Here is a 22,522-nt window from a genome sequence, read left to right on the forward strand (position 1 = left end):
CAGTAATCCAGACGGGAGATGACAAGTGCCTGGATTAGGACCTGCGCCGCTTCCTGTGTGAGGCAGGGTCGTACTCTGCGAATGTTGTAGAGCATGAACCTACAGGATCGGGTCACCGCCTTGATGTTAGTGGAGAACGACAGGGTGTTGTCCAGGATCACGCCAAGGTTCTTAGCACTCTGGGAGGAGGACACAAGGGAGTTGTCAACCGTGATGGCGAGATCATGGAACGGGCAGTCCTTACCCGGGAGGAAGAGCAGCTCCGTCTTGCCGAGGTTCAGCTTGAGCTGGTGATCCGTCATCCACACTGATATGTCTGACAGACATGCAGAGATGCGATTCGCCGCCTGGTTATCAGAAGGGGGAAAGGAGAAGATTAATTGTGTGTCGTCTGCATAGCAATGATAGGAGAGACCATGTGAGGATATGACAGAGCCAAGTGACTTGGTGCATATCACAGAATGGTCCTCCTGTGGGCCCAAAAGCTATGCTTTTAGGACTAAAGACAATCACGTGGTGTTGAAAGCCAAAGGCATGACTCAAAACTACGAAAATGCCCCGCGTGTAAACTTGGAATCAATCACACGCTTGGTCGAGGGGTTCATAAACGATCGGAATAGTGACTTGGAGATTTTGAGCTCCTACAAAAAAATTGTTAGGGATAAAAAGGGCTTCCATCTCAGGAATGCCCCACTTACTAAAAGATTCAGGGTAGTCTATGACAAGAGAATGCTTTTACCTAACGGGACCACACTGCCCTTTGGCTACTGACTTATGCTACAAGCCCCAGTGTGTCTTAAAGCTTAAGATATAATGGCTGCTGTAGAAGGTTTTGACCCCCGGTTGCAACTACCATTTTCGGCCTTAATCGCAGGCCCCTCCAACAGTGGTAAAACTTGTTTTGTAAAAAGTATTTTAGAGAATTCTGAACATGTGTTATCTCAGAAGCCTGACAATATTGTGTGGTGTTATTCATGTTATCAACCTATGTATGATGAATTGTTGAAGAAAATAAAAATCAAGTTTGTTGAAGGAATACCTGAATCCCTGTCTGATGATGAACTTTTACCTCCACATAAAAACAATCTGCTGGTTTTGGACGATATGCTATTTGCAGGTAGCGAACATCCTGAAATTGCACGAGCATTTACCCAATCTACTCATCATAGAAACCTGTCTGTGCTTTACTTGGTGCAAAATGTGTTTCACCAAGGTAAAACCAGCCGTACCATCAGTTTGAACGCCAATTACATGGTTTTGTTCAAAAACCCTAGAGACAAACTACAAATTAACACTCTAGCTCAGCAGATGTACCCGGGAAGGAAATCCTACTTTATGGATAGCTATGAGGACGCTACCAAAGAGCCATTTTCTTATTTAATCGTGGCTTTAAAAGCAAATACTCCAGAACACCTGAGGCTCCGAACAGGCCTGTTCCCGTGGGAGTGGCCGGCGGTGTACATTCCTAAAAAGTAACCGCTATGTCTCTGCGTTTAAAAAGAAACCTGCCCCTCTTGAGAAGCCTAGTTGGGGCTACAGCTAAAGAACGGAAGGCCATCTTGGATCACTGTTCTTCAGATCTCATATTATCCCTATGTGAGATTGCTTTGAATCTTCTCAAAGGGCGCATTCCACTCACCCTGACCCAATAAAAAAAATTAAAGAGACAAAAAACCGCGATCAAACTCTTTGCCAATAAAAGAGCCAGTCTTCGAAAGAAAAGACATAGCCTACAACAGTCTGGGGGTTTTCTTCTGCCGCTGCTAACTATAGCAGTACCCTTCATCACCAGCCTTATTGCTGCCAGGCGTGGGGGTTGAACACAGAGTGTGATGGCAAATAAAATGTACTTGGTGCCTCAACAAGAGTTGGATAGACTTAAAAAACAAATGCAGGGTCCTGAAAATATCAGACAAACAGCGGAAAATGATTTGGATACGGCCATGAAGGATGTTTTGAACCGAAAAGGATTGAACCCCTATGATAAGGTAAAAAAATACACAAACCTCTTGCAAAGGTATTTGACCTTGGTAAAACAAGGTGAGAGAGATACCAACCATTTAACGCTTTCCCTAACTGAACCTTTAAAAGATGACGCGCTTAGAGAGAGCCATCCCCCGGTAATGCCTGTACCTGCGATCTTACCGGCTGAAGATCATATGCCTGTTGAAGATAATGTTATGCATGACATGTTGACACATGTTCCGGCACGTAACAGGAAAAATGCTAGATACATTATGAACAAGCTAAAAGACTCAAAGGGGACCGCTACTTGGAATGACAAAGGAGAGTTTATCCTTCAGGGCTCTGTTGTCAAGGGTTCACATATGTTTGACTTGCTTAAAAGTACCACGACAGCCCACAAGGTTGCTGATGACAGAAGACCACCAGGGTGGCCTCAGTTTCTTAAGGCCCTGGCAATCCTCAACATTCCCCTCTCGGGGGGTACCTAACCATAAGCTTCGTCAACAGATTCAAGCTTTAAAACAAAACCCTTCACCGAGCTACAGCACCCCTAAAGATGTCCCAACAAACCCTCCCCCCTATGAAGGGGATGATGATGACTCATTTAGCCCCATGAATGCCTCCGGACCTTTTCCTAATCCCGATCTCTCAGGGTGGTTAGACTTTTGAAGGAATTTTGAATGACTTTTGAATGAATTTTGAATGACTTTTGAACGACTATGATTAAATTCAATAAAGTTTTATTAGAAAAATTAAGCAATTTAACATTTGTGGCATTCTTGAAACATTTGACGTGAGCATACGCCTTGATTACACGGTCTTAAAGGACACATATTTGAACACTTTTGATATTTTCTAACAAAACAATCTACGACGCTATCATTACTTCTTAAATCATCATTATAAAGAGACATAACATCTTCAAAAGAAACTCCACGGGCTCTTTGGCACAGGTAGAATACACAGTGTTGACCACATTTAGTGGAAAGGTTATCTTGCACTTGTTTGATGCTGTAGTAGATCTTTGATCCGTTTTTGGTCAAAAAATCTTTAATAGATTTGGGAAAATGTGAAAAACCAGGGGGAAAGCCGTAGGAATCAAAAAAAGTTGAGATTTTTCTTCCTCCTTCATCTTCTAGTGTCACAGCTAGCCAGTGTTCACCTGGCATGTGTTTAGGATGGGTATTGACAATAAACATGGCAGGCCGCTCAGGCCATTTCTCAATAGGTAATTCATCACAAGCCCACACTCCATAAAATAGTTTTCCAATCAAGCGGGTCATGAGCCCTTCCAACTCTTGGGTATTCATGTCTTTGCTCAACAGTCCTTAATAATAATCCACTAAGACCTGTCTTCGGGCATTCACTTCCAATATTGAATCAGAGCACGCATAAACAATCATGCTAACTGTACAGGCTAAAGGTGTACGGAAACGCATTTCCAGCCTGAGGTTGCCTTGGGACACCACAGACAGATTTCCAGAGGTGTCATCATCAGGGGATAAATTGAAAGCATACAATGTGTAACCCTCTGCACAATCATTTCTGTCAATGGGTAAAGAGAGATCTTTTAGATGCCTCCCGGTAGCCAGGAATAGATTGTAAAATTCTCGCACAGATATGTTATTAAATTGCGGTTGGAAAGCCTTAGCAGGGACCTGACGTCCGTCCTGACAGAGAGCTACATACTCTGCATTGAAGTGTTGAAAATTAAATGGGTTTTTATGTAAGCTGCCCGTATTAGAGGCGTGATCAACCAAACCTATAACCACATAGCGGGGTAAAGGGCCTAGAAAAAGGTTTTCCTGACTGCAGATTCTACTGCCCACAGGTATGCTAAAGGTTTTCATGGTAATTCTTTGGAGAGGGTATAGGGCATTTCCTTTCATCAAAGCCTGTCTGTGACCCAGACGAACTGCCGGAGATAGACACTTTTTTAATAAAAAGCGTTGCACCCAACACTTTTAAACTAAAGTCCCCGTCTTGGGCAGACATCAGACAAAACTCATCCTTGGCCCTGGTTAATTTGAGTCTTAAATCAACCGAATTTAAGAGTAAACGTTCTTGAAAGAAAATGTCAGAGTGTATAGGCCCTAGCAGATGAAACTCTCGAGATTCGACACAGTAGCGAGCGCGTGCCTCCAGTCCTTTGTTTGCACCGGTGGAAGGGTCTATCGATTCCATAGAGACTCCTGCAGTATCCTTGCTAAACAGCCCGGCGCTGAATTGTGTCTTGAGAGTGTCTTCGGAGTAGTTGAGTAAACACTCCATGATGGCCCTATAGGGGTATGTGGCACTGCTTTGACTGATTAGACGTTCACCCAAAGTCACATCCACTTGGGAGAAGATGGTGGCCAAGGGGTAATTAATGAGACTCACTTTGGCATCGTTTGCAATATTAGTACCATCTCTTTTGGTCACTTTTAGACGTAAATGCACCAAGGTGTTGTTGAGGTACAGATAGTTGTCACCGTGGCCTGGTATGAAAAATTCTATAGGACCGTTGTCAGTAATGGCAGAGAGTGGGGCTATCTCCACATAACTGGACCTATCTATTGAATGTTGGGTTAAGGGGGCCGTGAAAAGATCGAGCTCAGTCTTTATAGCTTCAGAGGACATGCGGTGTAAAAGAGCCATGTTTCTTGGTTCTTTTAGAAAATACTTCCGAGTATTCTTTTTGTCGTTTTAGGTCCAGACCTCCTCACTTTACCACGTCTTTGACTTACTGAGTTTCTTTTAACGGTTAACCTCTGCTTTTTAGGGGCAGGCCTGCGCCTTATACCTGGAGGTCTCTTTTTTGGTCTTCGAGACAACATCATAAGCCCCGAGCCTTCTTGATGCTCGGCATCTGGTGACGCCCTTCGGTTCATAGCATTGGCTACAACCTCACTTACTATATTTTTAGCCGCTGATTTTAAATGCGGTTTGGCTATGCTGAGGCCTCTCTTCATAAAACGGTAAAACCATCCTAAAGAGGTTACGAAATATACCGCCTATCCCCGAACCGTACATGGTCGGGGATCCATGATAGCCGGGTAACCCATTACCCACTTGATCAACATAGTATGAGACGTAGCGGTTAGGGTCGAGATGGTGGTTTTGTTCCATAACCATTTTTAATTTATTTTGTATTATGTTTATAAAAAAAATTCCAAAACTATATAAAAATTATAATATATAATACTAATAAGATATTATATATGTAGAGAGGCTTTGGAGGGCCTAAAGTGGAGTTTTACAATCGTTTTACCATAAGTAAATTCGATGTTTTCGTTCTGATCCGTTTTAAGCTCAACCAGAATGTTCTCAATATATTTCTTGCTTACAGGTACGTAGTGTGGCTTGTCGTAGATGACAGTGACTATCCCTCCATCCTTTCCCTCTATATGAACTGTTCTCAGGAGGGGCACACAACTGTCTCCTACCCTCTGATATGATATGATGTCGGTATACACAAATATGTTGTAAAACCCTGCATGTATATCCGCAGGGAATGGGGTTAATTTATCTTTCACATACGTCCATTTATTGGGAACCAGCCCCAACATGTAGGCTAAATTACCGGTGGTCTTTATACCCCTATCCGCAGTCCCTGAGATTTGTACACGTTTATGAATAGGGTTGTAGCTCAAGAGTATTTCCGTATTGTTCTGGGTTAGGAGTTCATTCAACTCAGACGATCCTGTCGACGGTTCTATAGAACCCTTTTTTAATCTTTATAAGTTTCACAGGTTCCGATATCCTTTTGCAATAAAAATCCCGGTCCTTCTCTTTGATATTATACCAGCTGTGGGGGTATGTAATCTCGCTGAGACCTACTTCCCAGGCCTCGGATAACTCTATAGGCTTTGGAAAGTTGGTTGTATAATTAGAACTTTGGTTCTTACTATATATGTGTGCAGACGCATTACTGGGGAGGGTCAGGTAGAAGCCGCTATGTTCCATGATGCACTCCTGTGTACACGCGAATGACGATGTATTTATCATGCCTGAGGGTTTAAGTTAACCCCCCGTTGCCTCCACCACATCTTGCTCTAAAACCCAACTGTTAAACTTTTGGGGCCAGTTTTTCCAACGGACCAAGACCCATTTTTTGCCCCTTTCTCTCTTATGATCTAGAATTTCCTCCACGTGAAAGACTTTGTCTTTAACCACCTGTACCTTCTGTAGCTCCTTCTCGTAAAACGATCCCTCTATAAGCTCCCCGTCATAATCTTTTAATTTGTAGACAGGGGGTATGCGAGGTAGACATTCGGTAACGGTGAACACTTCGTCACTATAACCTTGCTCATATTTCTTGTCGAAAACACCCCTCAACTTTGATATACATACCATGTCCACCACTATGAATTTAAAATCAATTTTTTTCTTACGGCGAAGGGGGAACAAACCATACAGATTTTTAAAGACTTGAAAAGAGTTTTCAGAAGAGACCTCTGCGGGCTTCATCCTTATACTCTTATGGTAGCTGTAGTTGTAACTCTTTACTAAATCTTGAACTATATCGATATATCTATGCGTGTTGTGAGCTGTAAAATATCTCCACATCCGCTCCTTCAGAGTGCGGTTAAAGCGTTCGACAACTGAAGCTTTCAAATCCGAGCCAGTAGCAAAATGTACTATATTATGCTTCTTCATGAGTTTCTGAAAAGTATTATTAAAAAATTATTTTCCGCCATCAGTCTGCACTTTCTTGGGGACTCCTCCATCCTTCAAGATAGATTCAAAGGCCCTGGTCACCTCTGCCCCACTCTTATTTCTTAAGACCCTTACAAAGGCCATTTTAGAGAAAATATCTATAACCGTTAGCATGTATCGATTTCCATCATTTTTATCTGCATGGGCCTGCATGTCACATAGATCCGCCTGAAACTGGGACAGGGCATGAGTCGAAAAAAACTCTATTTCTTGGAAATTGTTTTCGTACAGGTTTATGCAGAGTATAAGCATCCTGCACGGCTAACCAATCATCCACTTGAGCAACGCCTAACCGGCTACCTGTTCCCTCGGCCAAAGCTCTCTGTAAACGCTCCTTACCCCCATAAGACCCAGGGTTAGAGGGGGTGTAATACACGTTTTTCAACATCTGCTCCGCCATCCTTCCTGCCTCTCTGAGGTACAATAACGTTAATGAGCCACTTTCAAATAACGACAACATTTCAGTTTCATTTAAAAAAAAAAAAAGTTTGTATTTTTATTTTTGCAAACATCATGTATTACATATACAGACAATTTAGGATTCGTTGCAGGATACTTGTCCCCGTTTTCTCAATGATCCCAGCATGCAACACCCTGTATATTTGGTTTAGATTTACAGGCTTTTGTCACTGAATTTTGAAAACACACACATCAGATATATAAGTATATAAACAACACATGTGATACATGTTACAATTAAACGGTGTTTCAAACAAATAAACAAAAATCTTAGACAAGTTTGTTTCTAGTTCTTCAGAATCATCCACAAGACAGGAGACCAGTTGTGTCCATTGCATACTCTCGCCCGTATGTCGTACATGATTCATGATTTGCTCCATTTTTAGCACACGCTCTACATTAGCCCAGGTATTATGGGTTGTGTAGAATGTTACATTGTTCACTTTATTTTCAATAATTTGATGCATCACATTTGTAAGTTCTCTCAAAAGAAAAAACGTATTTATTCTCTCTAACAACGTATGTATATAGTTCCCCATTGCTTTACATCTAAATAACCAATAGGTATTGTCACTCGGTCTCTGGGGTTTTGTTGAGCCAGAAAGTCATCACGTCCTCCACCACAGCTTCCCGGTATTTGTTGTCGTCCACCAGGGTGTGTCGGATTTCTTTGAGTTTCTCGTGGATGTAGATCGCCTCCTTCAGTTCATGTAGGAAAGCCTCGGTTACCCCGTAAACTCTGGGAATAGAAGGCACAAGACCCATAGACTCCAGGGCTCTGACCAGCGCAGGTATAAACCTGCAGGACCACAGTCTTTTCACCAGCTCCTCAAAATGGTTGAAGAAGTAGTATTTTGGGGGCTCGTATAAACACGGATGCCGGCGCTGGCTGGGGTGATTGATCTCACAACCGATGCATTTTTCACGTATATACTCTCCAATCACCATGTTTAAAAGTGTGGCTACAGAGGCATTGATGGTATCCAAAAAAATAGTACTGACCACCCCATCAAACACATCCTCAGGCTGTGGACATGTAGGGGGTGTCGAGGGTCTTGGCTGGGGGGAGTAGAATGGTTGGCTGCGAGGCATACAGTCCTTAGGGTCTGGCCCCCATGACGTATCAGAGTCCAGGTATGTTGTAGGAATATCCATGGTATATGCTGAAATGAAGAAGTGGAGGCTTTAACGGACCTCCTTTTATTGTAGAACCAGGCCTTTGGGTGGGGTCAGGGCGTGGTTAACGCAGCCGCGTACTTAGTTTTCTTCGGGGCTGACCCTTCTGAGGATGAGCCTTCTTGGGATTCCTTTGAATCATAATCCTCAGGATTCGTATATATTATGCACTTCCTTAGCCGAACAATGCTCTGCCACTGTTGGCTCTGTACAAAAAGAACGTCCAACAACTCTAACATGCTCAATTCCATTAGATCCCAACTTTTAAAAGGAATAAGCATGCGCAACCTGAAATCCCCAGTCAGGCCACCATCACGAATGTTTTGGTTGCGGGTTTCCTCGTTGCTGATATAGAACTCCACGCAGCCACATGGAAGTCCATTCTTTCTCTGTATTTTCACCCTGTGAAATACTCTTCCTGAGGAGTCTGGGGTACCTTCCCAACGGGTCTCGTAGCCCGTGAACAAGCTATACCCCTTGGTGATAACTCTCAGTTCGGGACACAAAACCTTGCGAAAAACCGCCCAGTCTTCAACCCCATAGTCCACTCCTAAAGTCTGGTCTGTATATTCTCCACCTTCGGCTACAGTATAGAGTTTCACTCTACGGGCCGGGTAATCAAACTGATACCCCCAGTGCTGTCCATTAGACATCATCACTTGATCTTTCAGTGCAGTTGCGGGAGGTATTTGGGTTCTACACACACATATAAACCGCTTTTTTGGCGCGTCGTATATTGTTGCTTTATACTGGGTCTTTTCTCTGTTTCAACCGAGGTCCTGCTTCCGTTGTTACGGTCATCACTGCTTTACCAAAATCCATGTTTATTTTTAAAATCTTGTTTAGTGTTCTGGGGCCGCATGTGTGTCTGGGGCGTATTTATAAGACGTCTGCCTCCAACACATAACCCCCCGGACATTCCTAATTCATAGACAACAACCCTAAGAGCAATAAAATAGGGGGGTGTGGGGTCATCCTCTTTGAAATGTTCAAACACAACCCCCCCAGTTCAATGAGGGCCCTACACATCAATCATCATGACAACTTCAAAGAGATGCAATATAGATATAACACACACTCTAACACGTGACAGAACAGGATAAAACTATATGACCCTAACCACGTGACACCTTCCCGCCAGGATGTCCAGACCGGATGCCCTTATTTGGGCATGTACGAACCAGCCGGACATAGGGTCATAAATCAGACGCATAGGGTCATAAATCACGATTTTGACCGATGCCGTCTCCTTTATTCTCTCTCCTAGTTAATCTCGCTCTGTCGAACCGTCTGGTTTCCAAGAGCCTCAGAACGGGACTTGACTGGAAGCCTATGGCAGGAGAGGACGAAACAATGGCTGGTTTTAATTGGCTCATCTCTGTCCATCACCATCTAGCGCAACCCTTAGAACGTCCCCATAAGTGTGCTACATCCGGGGCCAGTATTGTTTTTGTGTGCAACAAATAGAACTTGGTTAGCTCGTGCAACATAGATATTTTCTTTCTCAAAATAAACTGCCTATTCTTTCCAATTCACAGCCGCTTTTGTAGTATCGTCTAAGAAGAGTTTGACACTTTTCTCAAACTGCCATTGGCTAGCCATCTCCCACAGAGATGGGTTCAACAATCTCCTCTAGTGCTTTACAATAGTCGTAGCGTTCTGCATCATTGCCATTGATACGGAAAAGACTGTGCTTGTACTTTTTACTGGGATAGTGTTCTGTACAACCCCGACATCAACTGCCTTTGATGGCGTGTCCTTACTTTTTCTATTTGAAGACAGTGTACAGTGCATATCATGTTACAGGACGGATAGCAGAGTTACGCTGGCTAGCTATTACAATGAACGGACATATGTTCCTACTACCTCGGGTTAGGGGGAATTATTTCCGTGGTGTACCATAAACACTTTTCCGCCTCGATAGTTGTGTGATACGCTCAGAATTTGAATTGATTATCATGTCACTCAGTAAATCCCCCAAAGAGGACCGAGATAGAGAGAGGAAGAGAGAAAGAAAGACAGCGAGAGATAAAGAAAGATAGAAAGAAAGAGGATGGAGAGGATCCAGAAAATCTAAGCCATGCTTTTGTCACTTCTAGATTAGACTTCTCAGGCTGCCTGGATAGAGCACTAAATAAACTTCAGTTAGTGCTAAATACAGCTTGGATTGAACCCAAAAAATGTATCATATGTGAGGGACTGGCTTGATTCGGTCTTATTTAGAAAAATTTGAAATGGTGTTTTTTAAATTGGATAAAAGTAGAGACTCAAAGCTAGAAAATGGTATATCATACACTGCAGTTGAGGAACAATGGGAAAGTAGTTCTGCTTTGAAAGTTGATAAACTTGAAACCCCACATTTGAGAAAATGCCCCTTGAATGTTTTGGTACACCTACTGGAGAGATCTTCTTTGTCTACACCCATTCACCATCGTTCACACCCTCTTAAGCCTTAGCCCCACCCATCTCTTTAAGGATTCATATGTGAGACCATGTGCTAAACATAGTGAGTACTGTGTACTAAACAACCAAAGATTTCCAGACTAAAGGCTAGTTTATATTACGTCTATCGACTACAACCCAAAATTTGATCATATTACTCCAGTGCTGGCTTCCTGTTTAAGGCTAGGGCTGATTTCAAGGTTTTAGTGCTAACCTACAAACCATTACATGGACTTGCTCCTACCCATCTCTCTGATTTGGTCCTGTCGTACATACCTACACAAGACGCAAGCCTCCTTAGTGTTCCTACAATTTCTAAGCAAACAGCTGGTGGCAAAGCTTTCTCCTATAGAGCTCAATTTTTATGGAACAGTCTGCTTATCCATGTTCTATGATTGAGTGTAGTCTGGCCCACGGGTGCGAAGGTGAACGGCAAGGCACTGGAGTGCCGAACCACCCTTGCCGTCTCTGCCTGGCCGGCTCCCCTCCTTCCACTGGGATTCTCTGCCTCTGACCCTATTACAGGTGCTGAGTCACTGGCTTACTAGTGCTCTCCCATGTCATCCCTAGGAGGGGTGTGTCACGTCATGCCAGGCATTTTTTCCGCTATACTTGAGTGGTTTGAGTCACTGACGTGATCTTCCTGTCCGATTTGCGCCCCCTCGAGCTCTTGCGGTGGGGGACATCTTTGTGGGCTTTCCTCATCCTTGTCTCAGTGTAGTAAGTTGGTCTGTTGATATCCCTCTAGTGGTGTGGGGGCTGTGCTTTGTCAAAGTGGGTGGGGTTATATCCTGCCTGGTTGGCCCTGTCTGGGGGTATCGTCAGACAGGGCCACATTGTCCCCCAACCCCTCCTGTCTCAGTCTACAGTATCTATGCTGCAATAGTCTATGTGCTGGTGGGCTAGGGTCAGACTGTCCTATCTGGTGTAATTCTCCTGTATTAAGTATGCATCCCCACTCCTCAGGTGCTGACCTGTTGTACCCTCTACAACCACAGATTATTATTTGACCCTGCTGGACATTTATGAACATTTGAACATCTTGAAGAATGATCTGGCGTTAATGGCCATGTACTCTTAGAATCTCCACCCAGCACAGCCAGAAGAGGATTGGCCATCCCTCAGTGTCCGGGTGGCCATTTGATTAATTAGGGGTAGAAGCTGTTACAGAGCCTTTTGGACCTAGACGTGGCGGACCGGTACTGCTTGCCATGCGGTAGCAGAGAGAACAGTCTATGACTTGGGTGACTGGAGTCTTTGTCAATTTTTTGGGGCTTCCTCTGACATGCCTAGTATATAGGTCCTGGATGGCAGGACGCTTACCCCCAGGTGATTGTATTTTAGATGTTTTAATTGAACCTTTATTTAAACTAGGCAAGTCAGTTAAGAACAAATTCTTATGACGGCCTACCCTGGCCAAACCCTAACCCAGACAACGCTGGGCCAATTGTGCGCCACCCTATGGGACTCCCAGTAACGGCTTGTTAGGGTTTAATTGGGAGTGACGCCTCTAGCACTGAGATGCAGTGTCTTAGACCGCTGCGCCACTCGGGAGGGTAGTGCATACTGGGCTGTACGTACTAACCTCTGTAGCGCCTTACGGTCGGATGCCGAGCAGTTGCCATACCAGGCGGTGATGCAACCAGTTAGGATGCTCTCAATGGTGCAGCTGTAAAACTTTTTGAGGATCTGGGGACCCATGCCAAATCTTTTCAGTCTCTAAGGGGGAAAAGGCATTGTCGTGCCCTCTTTATTTTACCTCTATTTAACTAGGCAAGTCAGTTAAGAACAAATTCTTATTTTCAATGATGGCCTAGGAACTGCCTTGTTCAGGGGCAGAACGACAGATCTGTACCTTGTCAGCTCGGGGATTCAAACTTGCAACCTTTCAGTTACTAGTCCAACGCTAGTCCAACACTCTTCACAACTTTCTTGGTTTGTTTGGACCATGATAGTTTGTTGGTGATGTGGACACCAAGGAACTTGAAACTCTCGACCCGCTTCACTACAGCCCCATCGTTGTGAATGGGGGCGTGTTTGGCCCTCCTTTTCCTGTAGTCCACAAATTCAGTTTACTGTTAGTTATAATGGATATCACATGATCAGGATTTTTTCTTTTTTAAACCTTAAAGACATTAAACCGGTCTTCTCTTGAGATTAAAGTCTTAATTACAGTATTACCGCAACATGTGAATTGCCACAACGACGTTGTTCTTCAAATTGTGTATTTTATTAAAACACACAAAAAAGTTGGTATTGGCCTACACACAATATCCCATAATGTCGAAGTGGAATTGTGTTTTTAGAAATGTTTACAAATTAATAAAAAAAAAAAAAGAAAATCTGAAATGTCTTGAGTCAATAAGTATTCAACCCCCTTGTTATGGCAAGCCTAAATAAGTTCAGGAGTAAAATATTGCTTAACCTATTGGGGCTAGGGGGCAGTATTTGCACGGCCGGATAAAAAACACGTACCCGATTTAAACTGGTTACTACTCTTGCCCAGAAACGGGAATATGCATATAATTAGTAGATTTGGATAGAAAACACTCTAAAGTTTCTAAAACTGTTTGAATGGTGTCTGAGTATAACAGAACTCATATGGCAGGCCAAAACCTGAGAAGATTCCATACAGGAAGTGCCCTGTTTGACAATTTGTTGTCCTTCTGTTGCATCTCTATCAAAAATACAGCATCTGTGCTGTAACGTGACACTTTCTAAGGCTCCCATTGGCTCTCTAAAGCCGCCAGAAAGTGGAATGGGGTGTCTGCTGTCTCTGGGCAGCCTGGGGACAGTGAGACTGGAGATGCGCGGTCACGAGACCTCTACATTTTTTTCTTTCAGCCTTTGAATGAATACAACATTGCCCGGTTGGAATATTATCGCTATTTTATGAGAAAAATAGCATAAAAATTGATTTTAAACAGCATTCGACATGCTTCTAAGTACAGTAATGGAATATTTTGATTTTTTTTGGTCACGAAATGTGCTCGCGCGTCACCCTTTGGATAGTTACCTAAACGCACAAACAAAACGGAGCTATTTGAATATAACTATGGATTATTTGGAACCAAAACAACATTTGTTGTTGAAGTACAAAGGTAGAAAGGTAATCCAATTTTTCTAATAGTAATTCTGAGTTTAGTGAGCCCCAAACTTGGTGGGTGTGAAATTAGCTAGCCTGTGATGGCCGAGCTATGTACTCAGAATATTGCAAAATGTGCTTTCACCGAAAAGCTATTATAAAATCGGACATAGCGATTACATAAAGGAGTTCTGTATCTATAATTCGTAAAATAATTATGTATTTTGTGAACGTTTATCATGAGTAATTTAGTAAATTCACCGGAAGTTTTCGGTGGGTATGCTAGTTCTGAACATCACATGCTAATGTAAAAAGCTGGTTTTTGATATAAATATGAACTTGATTGAACAAAACATGCATGTATTGTATAACATAATGTCCTAGGAGTGTCATCTGATGAAGATCAAAGGTTAGTGCAGCATTTAGCTGTGGTTTGGGTTTATGTGACATATATGCTTGCTTGGAAAATGGCTGTGTGATTATTTGGGTCTATGTACTCTAACATAATCTAATGTTCTGCTTTCGCTGTAAAGCCTTTTTGAAATCGGACAATGTGGTTAGATTAACGAGAGTCTTATCTTTAAAATGGTGTAAAATAGTTGATTGTTTGATAAAATTGAATTGTGGTATTTTAGTTGGTTTTGTATTTCGCGCCGTGCGATGCCATTGGCTGTTGGCTAGGGGTTCCGCTAGTGGAACGTCTGTCCTCAACAGGTTTAAGTAGAAGGTAAAAAAATATTTATATAAAAAATCTACTCTGATTGAAGTGGATTTAACAGGTGACATCAATAAGGGATTATAGCTTTCACCTGGATTCACCTGGTCAGTATGTCATGGAGAGCACAGGTGTTACTAATGTTTTGTACACTCAGTGTATAACTACGTTGTATGATTTATTAATGGCAAAGGGATATAAGAGCGACTTTATTCAGTCAGTTCGACACCTTTTATAAACTAGTCAACACTTGCTGTTTCGTCATCAATTAAAGCACAGTCAATGGCCTACGCATCACGACTCCATGGCTGGGAATATGAAACACGCAAAAGAAAATAAATGAATGTGCCAGAAAGCCTAATTATTGTTTAGTGTATTTCGACTCATCGTTACCACTTACATTACATGGGACGTGCAAATTCAATCAGAGAGACAATGAAGAAGCATCATGCTCTCTCCTCCGTGTAAAGAAATTTGACTGCAACCAACCTCAGCACACACAAATCACACATATACTGGGAGGCGGCACAGACAGCAAACTGTCAAACCAGCAGTGTTCCCCGTCATCGCTCACTTTGTAACTGACAGCCGCCTGTCCTACAGATGCCGTATCTTAATTTAATCATCCGGTTATAGCAGGAATTTTCCTGCACAGAAGGAAATGCAAACTTGCACTGTATTCAAGGTTTAAAAAGTTTCTAATTTCCACTTTAAAATGTCAGAATTGTTTTGCCGTAAAGAAAAATGCATCAACGCCTACAAAAAAGTATGAATTATAATCCACATAACAATTCACATTTCCTGTTGCTGCAGGATTATTTTTCCTGCTGTGTGAAACTGGCTCAAATTAAAGATACAGCATACGTATCAATAGATCGGTACAAGATGCATATCGTTCATCCTAGCGGGAGAGGGTTCGACTGACTTTTCTTAGTAGCAAATTGAAACTTTTAAATAAAAAATAGCCTAGTTAATTTATGAAGAGGAAAGAAAGTAGTTCAACAAAAACCACCCACGACACCCTGGCCTAAACCTGTTACGTGAGCGGTGTGCCTGTGTGATAATGGAAACCCCCTCTGAGTTTGAGAAGAAGCACAGAACGTCCTTCCGCTTTGCTTGCCCCCAGAGCTAGTAATAGTTAGAGTATGATAGTTTTAATGATGGCCAGGGTTAGTTAGTGGTCCAGAGAAACTGTCACCGATGGTAACTTATCACTGCTGCTACAGGACATAGATAACCTTGTTAGGACCCATGAAATCAGCCACTTGAGGACTATATTTAAGAATATTTTTCCTCAGACACTTTTTCTAGTGTGGGCAGCCTGAGGAGTATCTTACAAAGCAGTTACTCAGGGTTTTCTAAAGCTAGTCATCTTCAGTTAGCTTGACATTCCAGCACAGGCTTCAATACTCTATCTATCCACAACGGTGGATAGATAGAGTATTGCTTGTCCAACTTGCCGCTAAGTCTAGCAGGTTTAAAACTGAGCGTGCATGTCACACGTGGCTAGTCGAATGCCAATCTCTTCATTGAGACAATGATGAAACATTAATCCACGGTCAGTGCCACATTTTCATTTGTGCCGAAATCTTGCAAATTCATAAAGTTCCACTTGATTATGCCTGTGTTTGACAGAAACACTGTCGGCCCAAGAGTGCTCTGCATTCAGCCCATTCTTGTACACCACCACAGAGAAGGACTCAAACCACACACAAGAAAGAGAGAAAGGGGGGGGTCAAGAGAGAGAGAGAAGGGGGGGGTCAAGAGAGAGAGAGAGAAGGGGGGGTCAAGAGAGAGAAGGAGGGGGTCAAGAGAGAGAGAGAAGGAGGGGGTCAAGAGAGAGAGAGAGTAAAGGAGGGGGTCACGAGAGAGAGAGAGAGAGAGAGAGTGAAGGAGGGGGTCAAGAGAGAGAGAGAAGGGGGGGTCAAGAGAGAGAGAGAAGGGGGGGTCGAGAGAGAGAGAAGGGGGGGTCAAGAGAGAGAGAGAAGGGGGGTCAAGAGAGAGAGAGAAGGGGCGGTCAAGAGAGAGCGAGAAGGGGGGCTCAAGAGAGAGCGAGAAGGGGGGTCAAGAGAGAGAAGGGGGGGTCAAGAGAGAGAAGGGGGGGTCAAGAGAGAGAGAAGGGGGGTCGAGAGAGAGAGAAGGGGGGGTCAAGAGAGAGAGAGAAGGGGGGTCAAGAGAGAGAGAGAAGGGGGGGTCAAGAGAGAGAGAGAAGGGGGGGTCAAGAGAGAGAGAGAAGGGGGGGTCAAGAGAGAGAGAAGGGGGGGTCAAGAGAGAGAGAAGGGGGGGGTCAAGAGAGAGAGAAGGGGGGGTCAAGAGAGAGAGAAGGGGGGGTCAAGAGAGAGAACTAGATCATTGAGAGATCAATACTGTATTGTATTGTATGAGAGTGCCATACAGACAGGAAACCACTGGAACTTAGACACAGATGTGAACTTGATTTGGAGAGGATAAAATGGACCAGATGAAGACCATCTGTTAACAAAGACATCCTGCTCTCTTCATTACTGACAATTCAACTCAATTTAGATACCGGTAAACTATGATAGAGTTGAAGAGGAGATGTCCTTCATTAAGAGCTTTTCCCTGGGTGCCTAGGCCTCATCCCAAATGGCACCGTATATGGTGCACTACTTCTGATCAGAGCCCTATGGGCCCAGGCCCTGGTCAAAAGTAGTGCACTACAGTATATAAGGAATAGGGTGCCATGTGGTACACAGCCCTAGTACCAGACACCCCTGTAGAAGAGTGAGATGGTAACTGGGAAAGGCAGAGTTGGACACTCTCTATTAACTGGTCCTAATTCACTCCCTAGTCCTTCCCATTGCCCCATCCTGTCAATGTTCACAGATCTGTAAGGTGTTAGCAATAAGGTGGAAGCTCTGCCACGATAATACATTTCTACAAATTAAAAGCTGATCTTAATATGCATGTACCACACACAGTCACACACCTGTCATAACATTTTCCGTGGAGGAGGGAATTGGCGTAGCGGTTCAGGTTTCCCACTGGGTCTTCTCCCATCATTCCTTGGTTCTCATCGTCCAGGGTGACAAAGGTGGCGGCCCTCAATGCAGTCCAGCGAGCACTTGTTCACCCCTGAGCTGAAATACTGCTTTCTTACAGTACACCACGGCACCCTGGGACCAAACACATCCAAATCACGCCAAACTTTATTTAAAAAGATACTCAACAAGATGACATCAAGAGTCTACTGTACTTCTTACTTACAGAAAGACATCAATATCAACAGCAACCAAAACTGACAAGTAGAGGTCGACCGATTATGATTTTTCAACGCCGATACCGATTATTGGGGGACCCAAAAAAAAAAAACGATACCGATTAATCTGCCGATTTTATTTATTTATTTGTAATAATGACAATTACAACAATACTGAATGAACACATACTTTAACTTAATATAATACATCAATAAAATCAATTTAGCCTCAAATAAATAATGAAACATGTTCAATTTGGTTGAAATAATGCAAAAACAAAGTGTTGGAGAAGAAAGTAAAAGTGCAATATGTGCCATGTAAAAAAGCTAACGTTTAAGTTCCTTGCTCAGAACATGAGAACATATGAAAGCTGGTGGTTCCTTTTAATATGAGTCTTCAATATTCCCAGGTAAGAAGTTTTAGGTTGTAGATATTATAGGAATTATAGGACTATTTCTCTCTATACGATTTGTATTTCATATACCTTTGACTATTGGATGTTCTTACAGGCACTTTAGTCTTGCCAGTGTAACAGTATAGCTTCCGTCCCTCTCCTCGCTCCTACCTGGGCTTGAACCAGGAACACATTGACAACAGCCACCCTCGAAGCAGCGTTACCCACGTAGAGGAAGGGAAACAACCACTCCCAAGTCTCAGAGCGAGTGACGTTTGAAACGCTATTAGCACGCACCCGGCTAACTAGCTAGCCATTTCACATCGGTTACACCAGCCTAATCTCGGGAGTTGACAGGCTTGAAGTCATAAACAGCGCAATGCTTGAAGCATCGCGAAGAGCTGCTGGCAAAACGCACGAAAGTGCTATTTTGAATGAATGCTTACGAGCCTGCTGCTGCCTACCATCGCTCAGTCAGACTGCTCTATCAAATCATAGACTTAATTATAACACACAGAAATACTAGCCTTCGGTCATTAATATGGTCGAATCTGGAAACTATCATCTCGAAAACAAAACGTTATTCCTGTCACATTGCGCAATCTTCAATGTTATTTACATTTAAGTCATTTAGTCGCTCTTATCCAGAGCGACTTACAATTATGTCATAATTACGTACAATTCTGGCAAATTAGTTCGCAACGAGCCAGGCGACCCAAATGGTTGCATATACACTGACTCTGCGTGCAATGAACGCAAAATGACACAATTTCACCTGGTTAATATTGCCTGCTAACCTGGATTTCTTTTAGCTAAATATGCAGGTTTAAAAATATATACTTGTGTATTGATTTTAAGAAAGGCATTGATGTTTATGGTTGGAGCAACGTGTACCTAAGCGATTATATGCAACGCAGGACAGGCTAGATAAACTAGTAATATCATCAACCATCAACTAGTGATTATGATTGATTTATTGTTTTTTACAAGATAGGTTTAATGCTAGCTAGCTTAATGCTAGCTACTTAGCTTCTTACTGCATTCGCGTAACCTCGTGGAGTGCAATGTAAAGCAGGTGGTTAGAGCGTTGGACTAGTTAACCATAAGGTTGCAAGATTGAATCCCTGAGCTGACAAGGTAAAAATCTGTCGTTCTGCCCCTGAACAAGGCAGTTAACCCACCGTTCCTAGGCCGTCATTGAAAATAAGAATGTGTTCTTAACTGACTTGCCTAGTTAAATAAAGGTATAAAAAATTATATAATAATAAATAATAATAATAATAATAATAAATAATAATACAATTTTTTTTTACAAAATTAAAATAGAAATTAAAAAATGTAAATAAAAATAAAAATCGGCGTCCAAAAATACCGATTTCTGATTGTTACGTAAACTTGAAATCAGCCCTAATTAATCGGCCATTCCGATTAATCGGTCGACCTCTACTGACAAGAATCCTCCTTTGTTACTGAACATATGGGAACAGGTTTGCCTTCTGCAACCCACTCACTGCAGAACAGTGTGTATAGTGATAATGAACACTGTAGAATACTTAACAGCAGTGTGAAAGTGATCCCATGGGAAATAACAGGATAAAACATCCCATGATCAGACTAATTCAACCATGTGGTTGTAACTGTTTCTTGCTCAACAGCTGAACCCTATTAGCAGTCACCACGACGAGCTGAAGACTGACTAGAGATACAAAGACAATGGCGAGAGGAAGGGTGTGCTGGTAACCACACCAACATCATTAAGAAAGAATGTGAGTTTTTACTCCATGTGTAAAGTTCTACAGAAACAGACAGGAGTACCACGGTGTACCAATAATTGTTACATGAACAGAGTCGTTTCATGTGTGTGTGTGTTGTATTTAAGTGTGTTTGAGAGAGAGTCCTACTCATGATTATTTTTCCTACTTACTACAATCAAAGCCCGGAAAATCTCTGTTGGTATACACAGCCCATTAACTACATACAGTATAATTGAACTTTATCCTAGGATAATGGTTGTGTTTGTGTAATGAGAGCAGTAGTGGCCAGGTATAGCAGGGTTTGACCCGAGAAGTAACTGATTGTGCTTTAGTTGTTTTATCTAACACACACACAGTTTTATGAATTGTCCTTATATGCGAACTCGTCTTTATTCCTTTTTTCCCCCCAGCATCTACTCTATCATCTTCTTTCTATTATATTCCTTTAACTGCTGTTCCTCCTCTCCTCTTTCACTTCATCTCACCTTTAGCCTCACTCTTTCCTCTCCCTCAGTTCAGTTCCCTTCCCTCCATGCATTCTCAACCAACACACTCCATTTCTCTTTTCCATCTCTCCATTCCCCCTCTCGTTCTCTACTTCCATTTTGCTTGCTCTTCCTTAAATGTTTAGACCCTTCTCGTCTTCTCTTCCTCTTCGTGACTTCTTATATATTTGTTGTTATTATTATCTAACTCATAACTCAGTGCTCAAGTTTGTTAAGACACTGTAGCATTCATGCCACAGATGTCAACAACACCAAAGATTATGGATATACTGACAAGATACATGTCTCTCCACCCGAACAATGGGAGTCGTTATCCACAAAGCGGCACACTGGGCTTTCTAACTCCCGTCTATCCTTTCTTTTGATTGGTGGATACATCTAATTATTGCAATCCTTTTTTGAATATTCAATGAGGGTTGTTGATGACAAGCGCCTGTATTCAATGGAGAGAGATGTTATGCTACTAGCCTCATGCATAGCCATCGAGATACAGAATAAAGTGATTTTTTTCTCAAAGTTGCCGGGATGTCACATGTCCTACTTATATCAGTACACTCGTAACAACTTAATCATTCCAAAACTCATATTAGATCTAATAAACCGCACGTAGCAAATATGCCAACGATTTTTTCGTTGACCAAATTCGACACTCTTATTGACCTCCATAAAAAAATTCCTTACTTGGTGGGCGAAACAATGAAAAAACGCCACCTGCTGGAGGGAGACAGAGATTTTCCTCCTCTCTGACAACACCCACCCACATCTACAAACTGACACAGTGCTGTAAATGACAGTTAGACAGAATCTGGTTTGACTAGCCACAGGCTAGAAGTAACCACACCTGGAATGGGGAGCTCTCTCTTTTACATAACCCTCTCCAATGGCCTATATTCTCTGTGACCTTTACCCCACTGACTCATCCAGGATGGACGCCCAATATGAATGTGATACATACAGTAACAGTACGAGTCCCAAATGGCACCCTATTCCCTACTCTGGTCAAAAGTAGCAGACTATTTAGCGAATAGGGTGCCATTTTGGACGAACCCTTTATGATTGACAATTGTTTCCCATAATGACGTCATCGATTATTTGATTCAAATACACATTTAGATGTGTGAACAGCCATCCACAATAATCACAATCTGTAAAGCGCAAATAACTAAATGAGACAGCAGCATTGTGATTTACATCGACTGTAACCTACAAAAGCCTATTCCTGCTCTTTTCCCACGATCCATCAAACACATTTGGTGTGTTTCATAGTGGTCTCTGATTTGTGGCCAGACTCGCCCAGGTGGAACAAATTTACATTTGCGCCTTTTTTCAATGCTGAATTGAATGGCATTAAGAAAACAGAAGTGTTTCGCAAACATCCTTTCTGAAATTAAAAGTAATCATCTAGTTTTTCAAAAGTATCTGTAATCTGATTACAATATTTTTGCTGGTAATTTAACGGATTACAGTTACCGTTTTTTTTTTTTTACGGATTACAAGTAATCCGGTACTCCCCAACCCTGGTTCCACGTCCCTAGAACGAATGGTGGGTTCATTCAATATCGCACATTCATCGCTCGCTACACACAAAAGCACAACTGCTGGTGCAGCAATGAAATGTGTGTATGGGAAAACATGTATCCAAGCGCACTGAAAACCACGCCCAAGGAAAACCACAACGAGTAGCAACAAATTTGATAGAAATACCTGTTTAATCCTGAAATGTCTTGTCGTAAAAGCACACCAAATAAGAAGTTATTCAAACACCGAATCTCTTTTTTTCCCTTCAACCACTCCTCTCACTTCCAGTGAAAACAGACTGGTGTAGGTGGGCAGCGTCAACAGAGAGCAACATACATGGCAGACTTAACGCGCACAACCCCGCCTCTTTTTTTGTCACATGGCACGCGGTAAACACCCTTTGCGAGCGCATTTATTAATGGAGTCAATACAGTAAATTATCAATCAATTTACACATCCAAAAAACAGACCCGGGAGCTGTCGTTTTGCTACACGGTGTAGTTTACATTTGGCGATGTATGTATATTTTGAAATACTATTTTTGATAAAGATAATTATTCTGTTCAACCATAACAAAATGCAGCTGATG

At 42.4% G+C, this 22,522-nt stretch overlaps 1 long non-coding RNA gene across 1 annotated transcript; it reads right to left on the reverse strand.

Annotated features, from left to right (window-relative positions):
* Nucleotides 1-279: 279 nt before the first annotated feature.
* Nucleotides 280-22,283, reverse strand: LOC123729819 (uncharacterized). Its single transcript, XR_006761478.1, has 3 exons — nt 22,120-22,283; nt 17,491-17,677; nt 280-347 (listed from the first exon to the last, which is right to left on the reverse strand). It is a non-coding gene; the product is annotated as an uncharacterized lncRNA (long non-coding RNA).
* Between the last annotated feature and the right edge of the window lie 239 nt (nt 22,284-22,522).

This window comes from Salmo salar, chromosome ssa23 (genome assembly GCF_905237065.1).
Source record: "Salmo salar chromosome ssa23, Ssal_v3.1, whole genome shotgun sequence".
Lineage (NCBI taxonomy): Eukaryota > Metazoa > Chordata > Actinopteri > Salmoniformes > Salmonidae > Salmo > Salmo salar.